General features: G+C 39.9%; 1 pseudogene; it reads left to right on the forward strand.

The window, feature by feature from the left end:
* The first annotated feature begins 3864 nt into the window (after positions 1-3864).
* LOC125778109 (uncharacterized) overlaps positions 3865-19411 on the forward strand; it is a 106281-nt pseudogene continuing 90734 nt past the window's right edge.

The following is a 19411-nucleotide window of genomic DNA, read 5'->3' on the forward strand; positions in this document are numbered from 1 at the left end:
TAATACCGGCTAATCTGTGCAATCTATATATAAAAGCAAGGTAATTCCGAAGATTAAACCAGTAGTCGCTATTTTGCATTAACATTCTTTATATACCCAAATAACTTGTGATCCAGGTAGAGGTACTTATTTCAAAAGCCTTTTCTTGACAGATCGCGCCTAAGTTGTGTCAAGCTTACCACATCGCATCAATCAATGGATGTATTGAGAGAAAACTTAGGTCAGCAGATAATTTCATGTTGTAGGTCGGTCGATTGGCTACCAAGATCGTGTGACACGCATATCCTGTGCCAGTTATCAGTCGAAATGCTCGACAGAGTCATCGAAAATTGGACTCAACGGATGGACCAACTGAGACGTAGCCGCCGCCCACATCTGAAAGAGTTAAACCATAAAAAAAAAATGTCAAACAATGTTCTTTCGAGTGATAATAAACATTCCCTATTAAATTTAAACTTTCTGTGTTTTTTTTTTTCAAAAAAGTAGTGACCTTCGAAAGGATGGGTACAATGGCTGTACAAGTTCTTAGTCCCCCAACAACCACAACAACATCGCATTTCTCCAATCAGTAATTTTCCTAAATATTAAAAAGTGGCGCTATTTTGTAATTTTATCATTTCAAAAACGCACTCAATAACAAAAAACGCTTTTAATGGTCATTAACACCACATTAACATTATCTATATGCTCATATTCCCCACTAAATAAACTCGCAATGTCGCATTTCCGCCAGCAATGAGCGCCCGAAAGACAATCGCAAAGGAATATCATTAATCAAATTTAACCTCTGCGTCGCCTTTGTTGACTTAATGCGCACGTTGCATGTGCCACACGTAGCGCATCGCAAATTAATACAGAATATCAAATCTCAACTTACATGCAAAGCTCTTGTTGTTGCTTGTTCACACGTTAAAGGCAAATGCAACAACAAAATATAAATGTATGTATTATTTATGAATGTCTCTTTATGCTGAGCTATGAAAAATGAAATGCAGCCGCCTGGAAAAGCTGGCACTTTGCACTTTAATCCTTTTTACGATGCTTCCACTGATTGTCGATGTAGTGCTGACATTTTGTATTGACAATACACACGTGCGATTGCAGCTTAGTTTTTTGAGAGTTGAGAGTGAGCTAGAGTAGAGAGATAGAGAGAGTATACCCAGTAAACCATATTGCTAGTGGCAAGACTTTTTTGATTTACGGTACTATCAGCTGATTACGGCTTTTAAACATATATTTCCGAAATCATGGAACTTCCTTTCAAGTGGAAGTGAGGCGCTTATAAGAAAGGTGGATAAGTTGGACGGAGCTTTTGGTTATTGATACTACGGAATTCTTAATAACCAATCCGCGAGTTTACCTATTTATTGGGCAATGCTCACCATGAGTTTCCACAAAAAACATACGTCATTCTTCTTTCTATACTAGAACCTACCTCGAGTTGGGATAGGTTAGTTGGCTAATCTCTGAGTATGGCGGACGACAGACTATTGTAATTGTTACTAAACCTATCCCAAATCTGCAGATGCTTTATTTCTATTTTCACTTTTTTACCTGGATGTCTAAAAGGATGACTCGGATCTCATGTATAGTTCCCTAAACCTCTTCAGATTTACGCTCGTCCAGAAGAATCTTGCACTTGCACAGTTGCCCATAACTGACCAACGCTTATTGCGCTGGTCTGAGACACAAGAGTCTAGTAGTAAACCACAAAAAGGCAAGGAGCTTCGACTCGTTCTCTTTCCGCAGTTATTGAGACAGAAATATCTGTTCTAGAAAACTCATCAGCCTTATTGGTTTACCGCTTAGAACAGGTACCCAAACCAGTCTTATAATAAAATAGCTCGTTGCTAGAGATCAGGACTCTAGACATCCCACAACATCTGGTGAGTCGACGTTACAAGTTTTAGAGAGAAAGGTTCTGCGGACTAATATCGCATTCGATGCAACGAGTAGTAGTATGAGTTATACGACGATAATAGCATAGTTCAGCGAATAAAGAGACATCGGCTAAGAGACTCCAGCTCTGAAAATATTCGACGCAGTACCCGTCGGGGGAAGCAGAGGAAGACTTCCACTCCGTAGAAGAGATCAGGTGAAAAAGAATCTGGCTGCACTTAGTATCTCGAATTGGCGTCAAATATCGAAAAGAAGAAACAAAGAACGCTTCAGTGTCTACGCCATTAAAGAAGAAGATGATACCCACACTTTTTGTTTACTGGGTTTTCTTGTGAACCGTCAAATAATAAATAATTGTCTTCGGGCAACGTAAAATATTAATCGAAGCCTGCGATAAACCAACGGAAGCCAAAAAGGCGGAAAATTTGTCAAAACGATATGAACCAAAAACAATGAGAACAACAGAAACAAGAGCGAAGAAGAACGACGTGTACCCCGTTATGTTTACATTGGACGCTAAAGTACAAACAACCACACCGATGCATGAAGGTAAGCGCACACACGCCGCGGATTTGCGCGCACCCCGTACATTCGTCATTTTCCTAACACACTACTAAAAACAACAAAAACACTAAGAAAACAAGCTTATGTTATGTATAGTATGTACATATGTACTAGATATGCGAAGGAAAAAATGGAAAATGAGAAAAAATATTATCAAATGACAACATGGACTTAACTTACGGCGACAACAACAACAACAACAACTACGCATGCTGGGTGTCAATGGGCGGCCGAAAAGGCAAAACGTTTAGTTGTTTGGGCGAGATGAGAAACGACAGCCGGATGAGAAGCGTGTAACAACAGCATGTAAATCTTAAAGATATGTGTTGCTACAACAGCGGCGTGCCGGCGATTAGCGTGTAACGGCGGCGTGAGGCACACTAGCTTGAAGCTGAGCTAAGCTAAGCGACAGACGCTCAAGGGCAAATGTCGCCGACTGCAGTGTCAATGTTGGCGCGCAATATTCTACTGCCCGCTGTTTGGCTGCTGTTAAATGCAAGCAGATGCTTATCGTTGCGGCAGCGGCACGTGGCAGGAGCAACAGCAGCTAGCGGAGCTAAAAGCTAAAGGCTACTCCACACCTTTTGTGGGTGAGCAGTCAGATCAGATAGGCATGAAGTGTGGCTATGCGGACATATAATTTATATATGAACTTATTTATAACTTTTTAAGCCCATAATAAATCTGTGCATATTTCCGGGCGGTCTGATAAGTATGTGGACCACAAAAGAAAAGCGAAAATTTTGTAAAAATGGCGGTTCTTATCTCAACATCTCCGTTTAGCTCGACGAATTTGGTATATCGTGGCTTCAGCTTTTCTAAATTGTTTGAAGAATTGATTTCTAGAGTTCTACAAAGTGTGCTACCATGTCGACCCTAATTTGTATATAGCGAGTAACTTTTTCAAGTCTGAAACAAAACGAAGTTGCACACGATTAAATCTGGAGAAGGCGGGTAGAGGGTCGTAACCTAGATCGAACAATTTAGCTGTTGTAACGGCGAATGTGGTAAAAAACATTTTCTACTACAAATGAGTTTATTTTTCTGGGCGCCGAATCGGCATGAGAGCCCCGTTACCGTTTTTATCCAGGAAGTAGATGTAGATCCCACCTTGTCAACCCAAGAAAATAGTGTTCATCGTCTATTCGGCCGATAAGTCAGTCTTCCTATTCTTCCGAGCAGGTCTGCCTGTCGAAGCTTATTGTTTAATAATAAATTCATGTTTCGTTGACGAAATCTTCCTTCGAATACCGTTTTAATGAAGGTTGCGGTCATTAAGATAGCGATATATTTACGGCGCCGGAGTACAGCTTCCTTCAGAGCAGTGACTATCAACTCTGATAGCAGGGCGGCAATACTAGCCTTGCGCTCACTTACCGTGCATTCAAAGCTGGTTAAGGAATGCTTAATCTCGTTATCAAAGGAAGTGATTCACATTGTTACAAGACTAGTATGGCTGCTGGGCAGGTAACTGTAAAGCTGATGAACTGGTAAAGTGTTCTAGCCGTGCAAACAGTATAAAGAGAACGGGTCGTTGCTCCCCTTTTCTCGTGAGCTCGACTACTGCATACCTTGGCTTCGCGGGAACTCGGTCAGTGGTGGCTTCCATCAGTTCATGCGCAGTTGCAAGATCGTTCTGGCTCAAGATCGATCGTAAGCGATACAGTGAGTTCTTCGCACTCAGTACGCGTAGCGTCTCCTTAGTTGAGAGGGTTCTAACTTGTAAGGTTGAGAAGCTTACCCGGTGACACCTGTAGAACCTGTGTGGAAGAAGACGAGTTGGAAACAACTCTGTACTTCCTTCATGGTTGTTCCGCGTTTGCGTGATCAAGCTTTAAAAACTTGGGGGCTCACACTTTCAGATGTCCCACCGAACTGGTTGGAATCGAAATTAAGCGCGTGAGCAAATTTTTTTGGCGACAGGAGATGTAAGTTCGAAGAAATGGAGAAGTTCTCTTTTAATGGCATCAGAAAGGACTGCATATAGTAGTCCAAGTGCGATCTCTGGATCAGTCTTCAAAACTAATATAGTTTAACCGTTTAACCAGAATCTCAGGATCAGTCATATCAGGATCAGCCATCAAACTTCACCAAGTCTAACCACTTAAACAGTGTCAAACACTGCGCTTCTTATTCGAAGGGATCACTTATCACTCTGAAAGCTTTTGATGCCCACAACTTTCTCAGGATATGACATAAGCGGTCTTTTGAGCCGTATACTGTCTCAAGTATGCCTTGCATCTTGCAGTTTTGGACTGTTAATGCGAGAGTGTTTTATTTTGTTACGTTGTGTTTTATGGTATCCATTTTCGGAGAGTCTGGCTCAGCAAAAACCGACGTGGGGAAAATTAGAAAACCAATTTCGGAGATACATCATCGAAGAAGCTGAGTCCCCATATACAGAATCCCATCGCTTCTTCATTTTACTTCTCAGTTTCTCTTCCAAAAATAATATTAGAATCACTGAGAGGGTTCTCGGTTTATTTTCCTTATGAGTCGAAGTACTTAACGGACCGCTCTCGTATATACATATACATATAAGTACATACTTACAATAACCTCAAATTTTCATATTAATGCCACATTACGCCGTGCCTCAATGTGCTCGAGAGTCTTACTCACATTCCAATGTTCTAAGGTGCTCTTGAGTTTCCTTTGGTTTTCCAAATAACACGTAAACCCGAAAGCATATAATGTGGCTAACACGCTGTGCTAGCGCGGAGATTTATATACATACAAATATATACAAATTTACATTGTATATATACATATTTGTTGTGTAAATAAATTAGCTCCAAATCCACTAATTTGTATTTGCCGCATTTGTAAGTGCCATTTTCTAATATTTTCCTAAGCGTTATAAATTTCCATTGGCTTTTCTTTTTTAAATCCACCAAATTCGATTACCGTTAGACGCCTCAGTGCGCCATAATTGATTGATTTATTATTTGCAATTACCTTGTTCCGATTAAAAGTTAAGCTCCCGAAATAATTGCGGCGCAAGAAATTTAAAATAAAAGAAAACTGGCTTTCCTTCGCTCGCAGCGTGTTATTCCACGGTCCAGCGGCGCATTAAATCTCTGGGCGACACGTGGGGACTCGTTTCTTTGGCAAATAAGATTACACGGTTTTGAATTGAAAACCAATTGGGCGTGCCACTAAAAGTCATGTTGCGCGTGAATAAAAAATGTTCTGCTGTGAGTTGGGACATTTAAATTGAGTTCTAAGCTCATTCGGTGTGGTATTAATGCAAATAATGATATTGTTGTATTGGCTTTGGAAAACAGTTGAAATTGAAATGAGAACGGGAGATTTAAGTATTGTCTTTTGTAACGTGCTGGCTTTATCTTACCGACATTAATACAATGATTGTGAGATGATGTTTATAGAAGCTCCATTTCATTGGGGAACAGCTCAATTGGGTAGCTATTCGTTTATCGGAAATAGCAAACACTGCCTAGTTTTTCTAGACTTTGGTTACGCCTTTGAGTTTTATCTCTCATTTGCTTTAAAGACCTAAATCGCAAATGTATCGAGAACATAATACCACATGATACCGTGCTACAGGTTTTGATAATCGGGAGAACCAATCGATATTGCCGTGCTGACCTTTTATATATATACCATTTATAATTTTTAATTTTTTTTTTTAAGAATTTTAAAGTGTCTATGGTGATTCCTTCTAGGTGTTACAAACTTCGTTGCTATCCCAATATATATAATTCTGGGTATTTAGGTGTTCGAAAGACATAATCTTATAAAGAATTTTGGATTACCTTTACCACAAAAAGGCTTAGTAGGCTTTCTTTAGAAACTAAAGTATATGGGCTTTTATTTCTTTAGCGGTGAGTTGGGAATAATTTTTTAAAGAAAAAAATAACTGGGGTGTTACTATAGGTTGCTTGCTTTCTTTTGATTTCGGCTTCTTACGGAATAGTTGGCACAAATCGTCCGCTGAATCTTTCCGAAGGGTGGCGGCTCGTATTTGGTACCACAGTAGCACCTGTTGCAGCGGGGAGATATCTAACTTAGATCTAACTTTTTATCTCACTATTCGTTGTTTCTCAATAGCATGCATTCAGATGGTTAATCGTACAGAAAGGGCTGGATCCAGCTCTCATACGACCCATGTCGAGGATCAACCAGGCTGGGGGTTCTTATATCAACCTGGCTTAGGGCCCTTAAATAGGCCAGTCTCGAAACCTGGAAAGCCTTCTTGCTCTGCTCATAACGAGATATATATGAATACTAGAGGCCCCGCTTACGTTTTACTGTGGCTGCTACATAGATAGTACTACTAATACCATCTATATGATTTCTATTAGTTAGATTATAAGTATTAGTTAAGGAATAATCGCATTTTTGATGAAGCAACAAAAATGAATCAAAAAGCATTTCGTGCGTTAAGAAAAAATTGGTTTTCGTGGTAAAAATACTATTAAATTTGGGCTGTACATCAGTGAAATCAACCGAGTCCAATCGATTGTCAGCCTGGTGGACTGCATATTAAGAAACGCATTTTGCATTTTAAATTGCCTGTCAAGATCCCCCCCCCAATAGTTAGCAGGTATGAAAAAAAATGTTATAGCTACTCATAGATGTTTTGAGTCACCCAATTCATTACTTAAGAACGAACAACTCTGTCCACAATATAAAAACTTGATCCATAGATGTCGCCTTTTACTTTGGTATCGTTTTCTTTAATGCACGTTTATGCCAATTTAAGGTTTGAATATTGGATACTGCGATGGTAGCGCCATCTATCGGTCGAACATTCCAAAATTAACAATTGATTAAAAATTAAATAATAATTTAAAAAACATTTTCCAGTGGACCAAATTGTAAATCTAAACCATTCTCGAATCTCCTTGAACATACACACACAATTTCATCAAAATCGGTCCATCCGTTTAGGAGCAGTTCAAATGCAAACCCACGGTCAGAAGATTTATATATATAAAGATATACAGATAGCCAAACGGGTTTGAAGTCAGCAAAGTCTCTTAAGGTTTCGTCAATGGCCGTAAAAGAGTGCCTCAATCTCTTAGTGGAACTAACATCCTATTTCACGATAAACCTGCAATGGGTTCCAGGATAAGGGAACTGTGAATCAGATGAACTAGTCGCAGCAGGCACCACCCCATAATTCGACCACGAAAAATAGGGAATATTGCTCAACAAACGTGGTATGAGTGAAATATGGGGCGCATATTAAAATTCATAAGGAATGGCGTACGAACCTTAGTAGGAGTGCTAACAGGCCACTGTCTAATTGGCAGATATGCCAGCAGATTAGAAAGGCCCTGTAATAACTAGTATAGAATCTGTCAAAAGGAAGGAGAAGAGGATATTATAAAACAACACTTTGCATAGGAAAATAATCGCAACTCTGATTCGAGTGTCTCTTTACGACGTTTCGGAAGTTATACATAGAAAACTTTTCGAATTAATGAACTTCATCGAAACACGGCGTGGTTCAGGGAAGAGTAAATAGTATGAGAGAATTTTAGTCTTGATGGTTTTACAATGGGCATCTAATAGATCTAGGTCCGTCGTCAGAAAGCCATTTTTTGTTGAGTGCAAAGTATCAGGATCTTCAACTCTTGTTCGTCGATGAATTAAATTTATTGAGTAAAAGCTTTTGAACTTGACAGGTGAAACTATTGAAAGCTATTAAACTTAGGATTATTATATCCGAATTTCAAATTAGACAAGGGCAGTCAATTAGAACAGTTAAACAGAACAGAAAAACGTCTTCGACATTTTTATATCTTACGCTACATAAATGTATGCTATTTAAATATTTTTATTGCTTATCAGAGTCCGTCAACCCTTAAATAATACCACACGAAACACATGAAATGTCACCCTTAATATAAAATTAATATTTTTTCTTTAATTTCAGGTGTTGTGTTCTTCAATATTTGTTAGCTGTCAACAAGCAGGCTCAACGCTGTCAAGGAGCAACACTTGTCAAGAGGATGCGCGCGCACAAGCCGCCTGAGGAGCGACCATACGCTTGCTGCAAGTGCGAATATTACAAAAGTAAAGTGTGTTTGTGTGTGTAGATAAGTGTAATTCATTATGCAAATTTGCCAGCGACTACTTTAGCCACTCAAAGTGAGGCTGCTGCTGCTGCCGCTGCTAAGGGCAGCAAGCTTGTCACCCTGTGAAATTGCCGTGATATTGCGCGCCTGCAAAAATTATGCTTGCATAGGGATGAAAGTCGAAGGATACGGATAATGAATGTTTGTGTGAGTGTGCGTGTCCGCTTTTGTGTTTTTTTTATTTTTTTGTAATTGTATGCGCGTTTTCACGCTTGTATTATTATGATGACGGCTATGACAAGGCTTTGTTTGCTTTTTTGCGTTTTTATTTTTCAGCAGCAACACCATAGACAACAATATAGATGTGCTATCTGCAAGGATAAGGGCGGCGCAGCCATGGTATCAATATTTGCCTGCTTTCTGGTGGAAAACATTTAACTTTCGCTTTGATACAGCTCATCATCAGACTTTTGTCAGCGTTGACTGGTTGATAGCAGACACTGATTGCCGTTGCCGTTGCCATTGTGTCAGCTGCGTTGTTGGTGTATGTGCGCTTGTGTGGCAGCATTATTTCCATCATTATTATCGCTCAACACATCTGCAGCATCATTGCAATTTTATTCCGCCTTTGCTATCAATTCATCAGTACCGTTATTTCACGCTCATCACGCGATGCTAACTTCGTTTGCTGAAAGCGATGCTGTGAAGAGCGGCCCAACGGGCTTTTAGTTATACATTTGTTTGTCATCAGGAAGACAACGATTTAATAATACCGCTATTAAACGGTCGCAGACACACATACACATATCATCAATACTAGTAACAGTCACCAGCTTTTCTTCACTTAATGCTTTCCGCTTGGAAAATTTGAATATTTGATAAACTTCCAGCGACTTGAGCGTAATTTACTTTATGCTTCATCTTTTCTTTCCGTTTTTTTTTTGTTGCAAATGTAATGCGAAATTTGTGAAATTGCCAAAATGCGTTGCTGTCACTCATTCTTCAAGCATTCTTCAATCATTCATCCATTCGCCTTCGACTGTCTGCCATTTGATCGATGATGATGAGCATATTGTAAGCTTGTGCATGTAAATTTTCGAATTCAAAATTTGACTTCTTCCAACATTTCTTGTATGCTTTCGCGTAACTGTCAGCAGGTGCCGGCTCTCGAGGTGCTATTTCACTTTAGAATTCATCAACTTTGTACACTTGATTGCTTTTACTTTTGTACTGTAAATATTTTCTTTGCATATTTTGCGGCGCTTTGGCACGGCGTTGGCGCTGTGACAAATGTCATGCTATAAAGTCGAGTTTATTCAAACTCATACCACACACACGGCAAGTAAAATTGCGTGATAGATATGCCGGCGAATCTATTTTGATGTCACTTGTCACATCAATCGCTTTGTGTGGCATTATTTCTATTTGATTATAAAATATATGCCGTTGGTATAAGACTTCGTTTGCAAAGATACTGTTATGTTTGAGGTGGTGGGTTGATTTTTGAGTGAAATTTTTCGCAAATATACGTTTCTCGTGCGTAAGTAGAAACGATTTATTAATGTCTGCCGAATGTCTCCTCTCTTAGCTGTATCCTTCGCGGGTGTCTACTGGACAATGGGTGCCTCTGCTTTCAATATCATGATCTCAAGCTGGCTCCTGTCAGAGTCAGGCAGGCGGCTGCTAGCAGATTCTGACGTATTTTCACAAGCATTCCCTTATGTTGGACAGAATTAATGGATGGGTAATACAAAGGTCCCGAATCAAAAACACAAATTGGAGGATAAAAACGAAGCGAAGCAAACTAGGATATCAGCTCAAACGTCGGTGGGAGACGCGGCTGTTACCAACGGTGGGTACAGCGATCTTATGAGCTGTGTCACTAGCGGCCACACTTCCACTGTAAGGGGAGCAGGCTGCGGTGGTTGTAGTCCTCCGGTCAAACCAACTTTACAGCGCACGTATGCCATAGTCCATGAAGACTCGGACAGAGAAAGCGCGAATAAACGTGGTAAGGAAAGAAGAACTTCTTCGCTCTCCTGTGCAGGCGACCGAGGGTTCCAACTTTGGCAACAAGAGGGGGATCCGGAAGAAACCAAGCAAGTAGGGGTTGATGGCAAAAGCGGCGGTCGGAATATGCAACCGCTTTGAAGGTAAGTCCAACCTGAAGGAAGAGGAGGTGAAACGGCTGTCTGGGCATAAGAGGCGATGAAGAATGCTTCGGCACACTTCGCAACTTATTATTGGTGCAATGCCTCAGATCCTGCATATGTTAATCGTATTAAGAAGCACATCGCTAGAAAGAGGCAGCGTTCAAGGGAAATCGAACCTAAAGTGCCCTCGAAAGTAAGTGCTAAGACGTAGTCGGAATGCAAGACGTCAAGCTCGCGGATGTCGTCTAATGCAGCGGCGGTAACTAATGAGATTGTGAAACGGCATTTGACCGCTGCGCTCATAGACAGCAGTAACCCGCCGCAGCAGTGGAAAATAGTGGAAATGAAGCTATTGGAAGCTCTCTTCTCGAAAATAGACGCCGAACCGGGCATACCCACGCCGTCATTTTATGGAGACGGATGGCTTAGCGGAGTCAAATTCTTAAAAGGTAACGACCACCCTGACGCTAGCATTGGTAAGTTAAGCAGTTAGAAAGCATCTAAACTGGAAGTGGTGGACCGCAGCATAATTCTATCGGCAACCAAAGCGAAAGTAACTATACCTCGTGTGGTGGACCTGGAACATGCTCTGTGGCTGCTACAACGGCAGAATCCGGACGTGCCAACTGACGACTGGAGGGCATTAAGCGTGGCGAAATCGATCAACGAAGATGAATGCCAAAGCTACATACGCCATATCAATAAAGCGGCAGAGGGCGAGGTTCGGGAAAATGGGGTGGTGCGTTGGAAGCGTGTTCCTTTGTCTCAAGAAGCGCCACCTCGAAGTACCACCTCGCGGACGGCAACAAAAACACGTTGGAAACGGGTGAAGTAGAAAAGGATCTCAGCATAGAAGAGATCATGGCTACTTCACTTGTCCTGAAGGAGGTGGAGGGGGAAAAAGAACCCAGTCCAAAACCAAGAGTTGAGGGCTCATAACTTTGAAACCAAACAATATCGAAATGATCCGTAGCGGTCTTCGATTCACCACACGCTAAATTAGAGCTCTAATTTCTTGTCAAAAAGTTGTCATGCGTCAAGCAACAACGAAGAAATCAAGTAGAAGTCAGTACACAATAAGAATAAGAATAATAAGAAGTCAATAAATATATGATGACCATACTCTATCAGATCATGTTCCGCGTATACTCTTGATCTTAAAGAAAGGTGCATTGTGACGACCCTTGCTATATACAGGGTAGGCCATTTAAAGTTGACCCATCTGGCAACGCTGTAACTTTTAACAGCGCTGACAAATCGGCTAATGTCATACCGCGTTAGAAGCGTCATTCGAAGACAATTTATACCATGGAACAGTACACTCCAAAAGAACGCGCTGAAATTGTTCAGCTTTATATTCAAAGTACTTGGCCTTCCGATTACCATTTGCTTTCATCAATGGGACACACATTGGCTGAGCAGCACTTCGATTCCTACGCAAAATTTGTGAACACCGGTAATCTCAGTAATGCCAGTCATGCATCCAGACAACGCACAAGACGTTCTGATGAAAATATCGAAGCTGTACGAGCCAGTATTGAGGAGACTCCATCGACATCGAGTTATCGCCGCTCTCAGGAATTAGACATCTCTCGCACCACTCTCCGACGCATAATTCATAAAGATTTGAAGATGTTTCCATGTAAAATTCAAATGGCACAAAAACTAAACCCAGCTGATTATCCGCCTTAATTTTTCCCCGGGCGATTGATATCGAAAAATGGTGATGTTGACTGGCCACCGAGATCACCAGATTTGACGCCACCAGACTTTTATTTGTGGGGTTATTTGAAATCCAAGGTATACGCTAATAAGCCAAAGACCTTAGCTCAACTGAAAGCCAACATTCGACGTGAAACAGCCGCCATATCATCCGAAACATTGGCCAAAGTCATGGAAAATGTCGAAAAAAGAGTGCATTTAGCTGTCAAAGCTAAGGTGCCCAATGTCTCTTAACTTGTAGTGTATGCAATATAGTCGTCTAATCCGGCTGAAGGCTGATCATTCCCAAAGATAACGTTCCGCGTATACTCTTGATCTTAAAGAAAGGTGCATTCTGACGACCCTTACTATATAGTATTACTAAGTTCTATTTTATCTAGAATAGAAAATTTTTGGTCTCTCCACCATCACCACTACCCTAAAGTAACTTTGTGGTATGCTCTGTGTTTCTAGTACTCCAAGACTTCAGGTGTTCCTCTGGGCATATTGCTATAAACAACCTTTGAAGGTTGTATATAAAATATATGCATATATACAAATTTTCCATATTACTAATGTATTGCGCATCGCATTTATGTCCTTGTATTTATATGAGTCTAATCTTCCAATAAATTTCGGTGTTAAATACTCGCACGCGTCGAATATTATGCGACATTAGGAAGATATTGTACGCCCAAATCTACATTTTCATATGCCCAAACGTACGTATGTGTTCGCTGCGTCAGTCAGTCTGGTGCGTGGCATCACATTACTAAATACCCTTCGGACTTGCCCACATGCGTAATTCCCATAACAACAGCTACATGAATAGCAGTAATTTCCGGACACAAAGCACACTGGCAGTGTTAGTGTATCGACGCATGTTGATTGTGTTCATGATTAGGATTGTGTATGAATGAATTTTCATAATTTGACACCCGACCGTCAGTCGCCGTCTTCGTACATTTTTTAATCATATTATGACTTAATCCCTTAACAACTTCCGCGTGTCACGTCATTACACGGTTATAAATGTGAAAGGATATGCTTATGTATATATTTGTATAAATATTTTACAAGAAAAGGGAGAGTAAGAGAAAGAACTCTTTATGTGAATATAATTATGGGTACGCTTTCTAGGCTAGTGTTTGGGAAAAAATTCGAAAAGTAATATTCTAAGCGGAAAGTGAACATATAATTGATGGGATATCTAGTAAGATACGATAAGGAGACGAAAAAGATGGAGCCGACCTAAACTAATAGACTGGACGTCTTCTGATAGTTAGGTAGTAAGAAAAATTAGGCGTATTCGAATCGCCCACTTCCACGGTCGCTTTGTTAGATTTGTGCGATTTTTGTCAAATAACTGGATATTAAAGCAACAGCAAGTTCTCCAGTTAGGTTAGTTCAGGTTAATCTGGTAGACCAATAAGCCACGCATAGACCAGTTTTGGACCTTTGCGGTACCAGATGCAGTTCAGTTGCTAGGTCCAACAGTAGTCATCCATTAGATACCTGCGCTTGACGTTCTCCGGTTGGATTCAGCTCAAGAGACTATGAATAAGTATTTTTAAAGGACTTACCATTCGATCTCTACTTTCTAGGTAACTTTTCAACAATTGTACCTATATAGCAAATATAAAGTAAGACATTCACTTCAGAACATCGAAAAAGTACCTGATCATCCATATTTTTTTTTTTCAAAAAGAATGGAAAACTAATAAAAAAATTGGAATGCAGGATACTTAAAGTCTACTGGAGCAACCAAGGCGTGGTGAAAGCAGCTGTAGGACTGCCTGTTTAAAGCCGGCCACGAAGACTGGAAAGGCGCATATTCCAGCTGCCAAATTACATAGATTTGGATCCCTACAAAAATCATACATACAACTATCAACTCCATCAAAATCGGGAAGGACATCTCCGAGTCGCTCGATACGAGACGAGGTTTTTGCCAGAATGATTCCCTCTTGTGTGCCGTGTTCCATATAATGCTAGAAAAAATGAAACGTGCCGCTAATTTGAATGGTAGTGCTTCTATCTACTATAAGCGTACATTGTTACTGGGGTAAAAAACGGGAAAGCACTTGGAACATTCGAGAGACCTGTTCTCCGCAAAATCTTTGGAGCTGTCCATGTGATTGCGGAATATCTGAGGAGATGTAATCACGAACTATATGAGTACTACGGCGACATGGATAGAGTTAAGCGCATACAACTTCAACGAATACGCTAGTTAGACATATGGCCTGTTCGCATGAAAGATACGAGTTCCATGAGTGGAAAACGGAAGCAAGGCGTCCATGTATCCTCCCCCCATTGGATGCATAGCGATCTGTCTGCACTTGGGATTTAAAACTGGCATAACCACGCAAAGGATGGAGCCAACTGACAAGTGTTTGTGTTCTCGGTCCGAATCGACCGACGTTTGTAATGCCAAAGAAGAAGGCGAAGACATTCAATATTTATGAAATTTATTTTCCGCGGTTTAAATCAAAGCAAGAGGAATGTTTATAAATTATTCTGTTTTATTATCAAAATTATCGTTCTCCAATTGCAACTTATCTTGCGCTTTTGCCATTTTATGGTCGTAATATCGTCCACCTGTGCTCGCTTTTCGTCAAGTTGCTGAAAATTTCGAATGTACATTTTCTTTACATAATGTCCAATAAGACAAATAACCCCTCGAAGTAATGAAAATATTGCTGCCGTTTAGGCTAGCATTGCCGAAAGCCACAATATGTCGTTTCCAAGCCATTCTCAGGCATTGGGTCTCAAAAGTCAATCTGACAAATTTTCAGAAAGGATTTGGGCTTGCAACCATATAAAATTATTCTCACTCAAGAACTGAAGCCATTGGACCACCGTAAACATCGCGAACTTGCTGATTTTGCCTTGGCACAAGCTGAAAACGATAAAGATTTGTTTTAAGAATATCACCTATTCCGATGAGGCTTACTTTCATCTGAGTGGTGCGGTAAATAAAAAAAATTGTCGATTCTGGAGCGAAGAAAACCCACAAATTATTCACGAACAACCATTATAATCAACAAAATTGGCAGTTGGTGTGGTTTTTGGTCTGGTGGAATCATCGGTCCGTATTTCTTTCGAAATGAAACTCTTGACATGGTTACTGTTAATGGAGAGCGATATAGATCGATGAAAATCAACCAAGTTGATCTTGACAACATCTCGTTCCAACAGGACGGGGCTACCTGCCACACAACAAGAGCAACAACCAAACTATTGCGAGGAAAGTTTGGAGATTGGATTATTTCAAGAAATTGTGTCAATAAATGGCCTCCAAGAGGTTGTGATTTACCATTAGACTACTCCTTTTGGAGTTATTTGAAGACATTGGTCTTTAGCAATAAACCAGAGTCTCTTCGAGCTTTAAAAATCAACGTTGAACGTGCTATTCATGGCATAGGACCCGATTTAGTGAGGCCATTTGGATAATGGTTGTATTCAGAACTTAATTGTATAGATTGTCCTTCTCATTAAATAAAAAAACATTTGAATTTCCTTAACAATTTGTGTGTCTGTGTGTTTTTTTAAGAAATCATATTACTCTTCTTGGAAAACCCTATAGTTGCATGAAGATTCTGAACTTACGCATACTTGATTCTAACATAATAATAAGTATATTTATGTAGATCTTTGAAGTTTGTTGAATCGATCAAACAACTCGTTTAAAACTAAAAAATACTGAATGTGCAAGGAATGAGAAGTGGTTATAGCAGTTTAATGAGTAATGTACATATGTACGTATGTAAGTACATATATACACTCCTCTTTAATTGAACTGTGTAACTTTAATTTATTCTTTATAAAAAAAACGCATAAAATTTGCAAAATCGGTTCTTTATTTGAAACGTTAGATTGGTTCATGACATTTACTTTTTGAAGATAATTTCATTAAATGTTGACCGTGGCTGCGTCTTAGGTGGTCCATTCGGAAAGTCCAATTTTGGGCAACTTTTCGAGCATTTCGGCCGGAATAGCCCGAATTTCTTCGGAAATGTTGTCTTCCAAAGCTGGAATAGTTGCTGGCTTATTTCTGTAGACTTTAGACTTGACGTAGCCCCACAAAAAATAGTCTAAAGGCGTTAAATCGCATGATCTTGGTGGCCAACTTACGGGTCCATTTCTTGAGATGAATTGTTGTCCGAAGTTTTCCCTCAAAATGGCCATAGAATCGCGAGCTGTGTGGCATGTAGCGCCATCTTGTTGAAACCACATGTCAACCAAGTTCAGTTCTTCAATTTTTGGCAACAAAAAGTTTGTTAGCATCGAACGATAGCGATCGCCATTCACCGTAACGTTGCGTCCAACAGCATCTTTGAAAAAATACGGTCCAATGATTCCACCAGCGTACAAACCACACCAAACAGTGCATTTTTCGGGATGCATGGGCAGTTCTTGAACGGCTTCTGGTTGCTCTTCACCCCAAATGCGGCAATTTTGCTTATTTACGTAGCCATTCAACCAGAAATGAGCCTCATCGCTGAACAAAACACGCGCGCGAAACACATTTCGAACCGAACACTGATTTTGGTAATAAAATTCAATGATTTGCAAGCGTTGCTCGTTAGTAAGTCTATTCATGATGAAATGTCAAAGCATACTGAGCATCTTTCTCTTTGACACCATGTCTGAAATCCCACGTGATCTGTCAAATACTAATGCATGAAAATCCTAACCTCAAAAAAATCACCCTTTAGAACAAAATAATCATTTTATGGAAGGTTCTTTTATAAATTATAATGAAGCATTCTGACTTACCCGAAAAAATTGATGTCGAGTGGTAAGATCTGAAACAGAAAAAAATTACATTTTTAATATGCCAATATAAATAATTTAACTTTATTGAACTGAAATTTGTTTTCAAACATAGTATATTGTATGAAAATAAATTAAATATGAAAGCAGACCAATTCTATAAGAGTCGCAAACATATCCTTTAAAATATTCATATGCAATTTAAAAATACATATATTAAGGAATTTTCCATACAAAGCTCTAAACTAGTAAAAAAAAAACAATAATAAAATAACGACAATATTACTCTACGAATTTTTAACCATTTTTTCTAGATTTACAATAAAAACGTTATACAATTTGCGCAACTATTTCAAGTACCATTTCAGTTCGCAATTGAGTGCTGTCAAATTTTATTAAAAAAAATATCCGCATGTTCAAATACTTTATGCACACAGACACACTATATTCATCAAAATCCATGAAAAACTTTCTAGCCGCCACATTTTGCCATGAAAATCGAATTTTTACTTAAATTTTCTTTTGCAATTTTTGCTAGCGAATTCCTGCCGTTGTGCTGGGTTTTCGCGGCTCATCTGCTGCTCGCCAATAATTGCATTTTTAGAGCGCAAAAAGTGCAATTGATAAAAAGTCATATTTAAATAAAATAAATTTGCAATTCACAGGAGATGAAGTCATAACGGACAATAACACTTCAACGCTTCAATGAGCACTACAGTGATTGCTGCCGACACGCTCCGTTAGAGAACAAAGCGATTCTTATTCAAAAATTAATTGGCAGTTTTTTGACAAATATAAACATGTGTGCGTATTTGATATATAATATTTGAAAGATTGAAGGCATAGGTGACCTGATACTATATAGTACATAAATCCTTCTTTCATCCTTCCGAAAACATTTAAGTTTTACCGAAAATTCTACAGATTTTATTTAGGAATATATTCTCAGTCCAGGAGGATGGAGCCATGAGTAAAATTTGAAGATGGGAACCATGTGTAGAAGTTGACGCAAGCGAAGAAAATTCTCTGAATGCCATTCACTACTTCCGATCTTAGACCAAGTATCCTCTGGATAGCCAAAAAACAACTGTTTGAAGGCAAGCTAAGATGAGAAGACGAATAATTCCTTCCAAGTGGTTGTGCGCTCGGTTTGGGACCCGCCACGTAAAAAATACACTCGATGAAAAGATCAAAACAGCCTCGGATGAGAGCGACTGACTCGCGATTTGGCTCCCACGTCACTTTTCACAGTCGTAACTTCGAAGTACTTTCGTTTACCTTGAAACCAGCATTCACACCATCCCATCTCGCAGTTAACACAGAAAAATTCTTGTCAACAGGTACTACTTCGGACTGAGTAAGCAATTGAGAAGAGAGAAGAGAAGAATCTTTATTCGGATGGCTCGAAATGAAAGACGAAGCTGATACGAGGCTATACTGCCCAGAGTTAGGCACAAGACAGCATTTGAAGCTACCGTATATCTCAAACAGAGGTCAAGCAGAGGTCTGTGAAACCGAGCAGCTAGCCTGTAATGCATCTGCAAGTAACTCCGTGTGTTAACGAGATAGTCAAGCAGCAATCAAGGCAGTAACCTTGAATCGCATGTCGACCAGAAGTGGGTTTGAAAAACAGGACAGTAGTAGAAAGTGTCGTCAGAAACAAGCGACTTCACTTCCACTGGACGCCAGACCACAAAAATACTGATGAGAGTAAGATAGTGGACGAGATTGCGGAGAGTGGTCTACGGCTGTTATCTGATAGCATAACCGAAATGTATTGTCGTGACGATGATCTGGATAGTAGCATGGCAAGAAAGGTTAAAGTTCGACAGAATCTATCGGGATGCAAAACTGCAAAGGTCATGTGGAAGGCGGTATATCAAAAATAGACAAATTTTCTGATTTTTGTATAGGAGAGTTTAGGATTATGTTGGAATGCTGAGTGGTCACGGTTGGCGGGACACGCCAGCATACTGTTGACTGATCGAGATAACTGCAGGAAATGTAAAAAGAAAGACACCAGGGGAACAAGGAGCATCTCTGTACATGTCTCGCACAGCAAGGTAAAGTTTCAAACCTTTGTGCACCGCGCAGTGTCAAATACTGGAAAAGGTGTTGATAGTGAGGCGGGATAACTTACTGAAGTTCGAGTCAAGCGCTAGCATCCTGAAAGATGACTACATCTGTGAACTTCGTGACTCCACCTGTCATCGCTAAGCGCCAAAACTGGTCTATGCGTAGCTCATCAGCTTATCAGACTAACCTTAC

The sequence above is a fragment of the Bactrocera dorsalis genome, chromosome 1 (assembly GCF_023373825.1).
Source record: "Bactrocera dorsalis isolate Fly_Bdor chromosome 1, ASM2337382v1, whole genome shotgun sequence".
Classification (NCBI taxonomy): domain Eukaryota; kingdom Metazoa; phylum Arthropoda; class Insecta; order Diptera; family Tephritidae; genus Bactrocera; species Bactrocera dorsalis.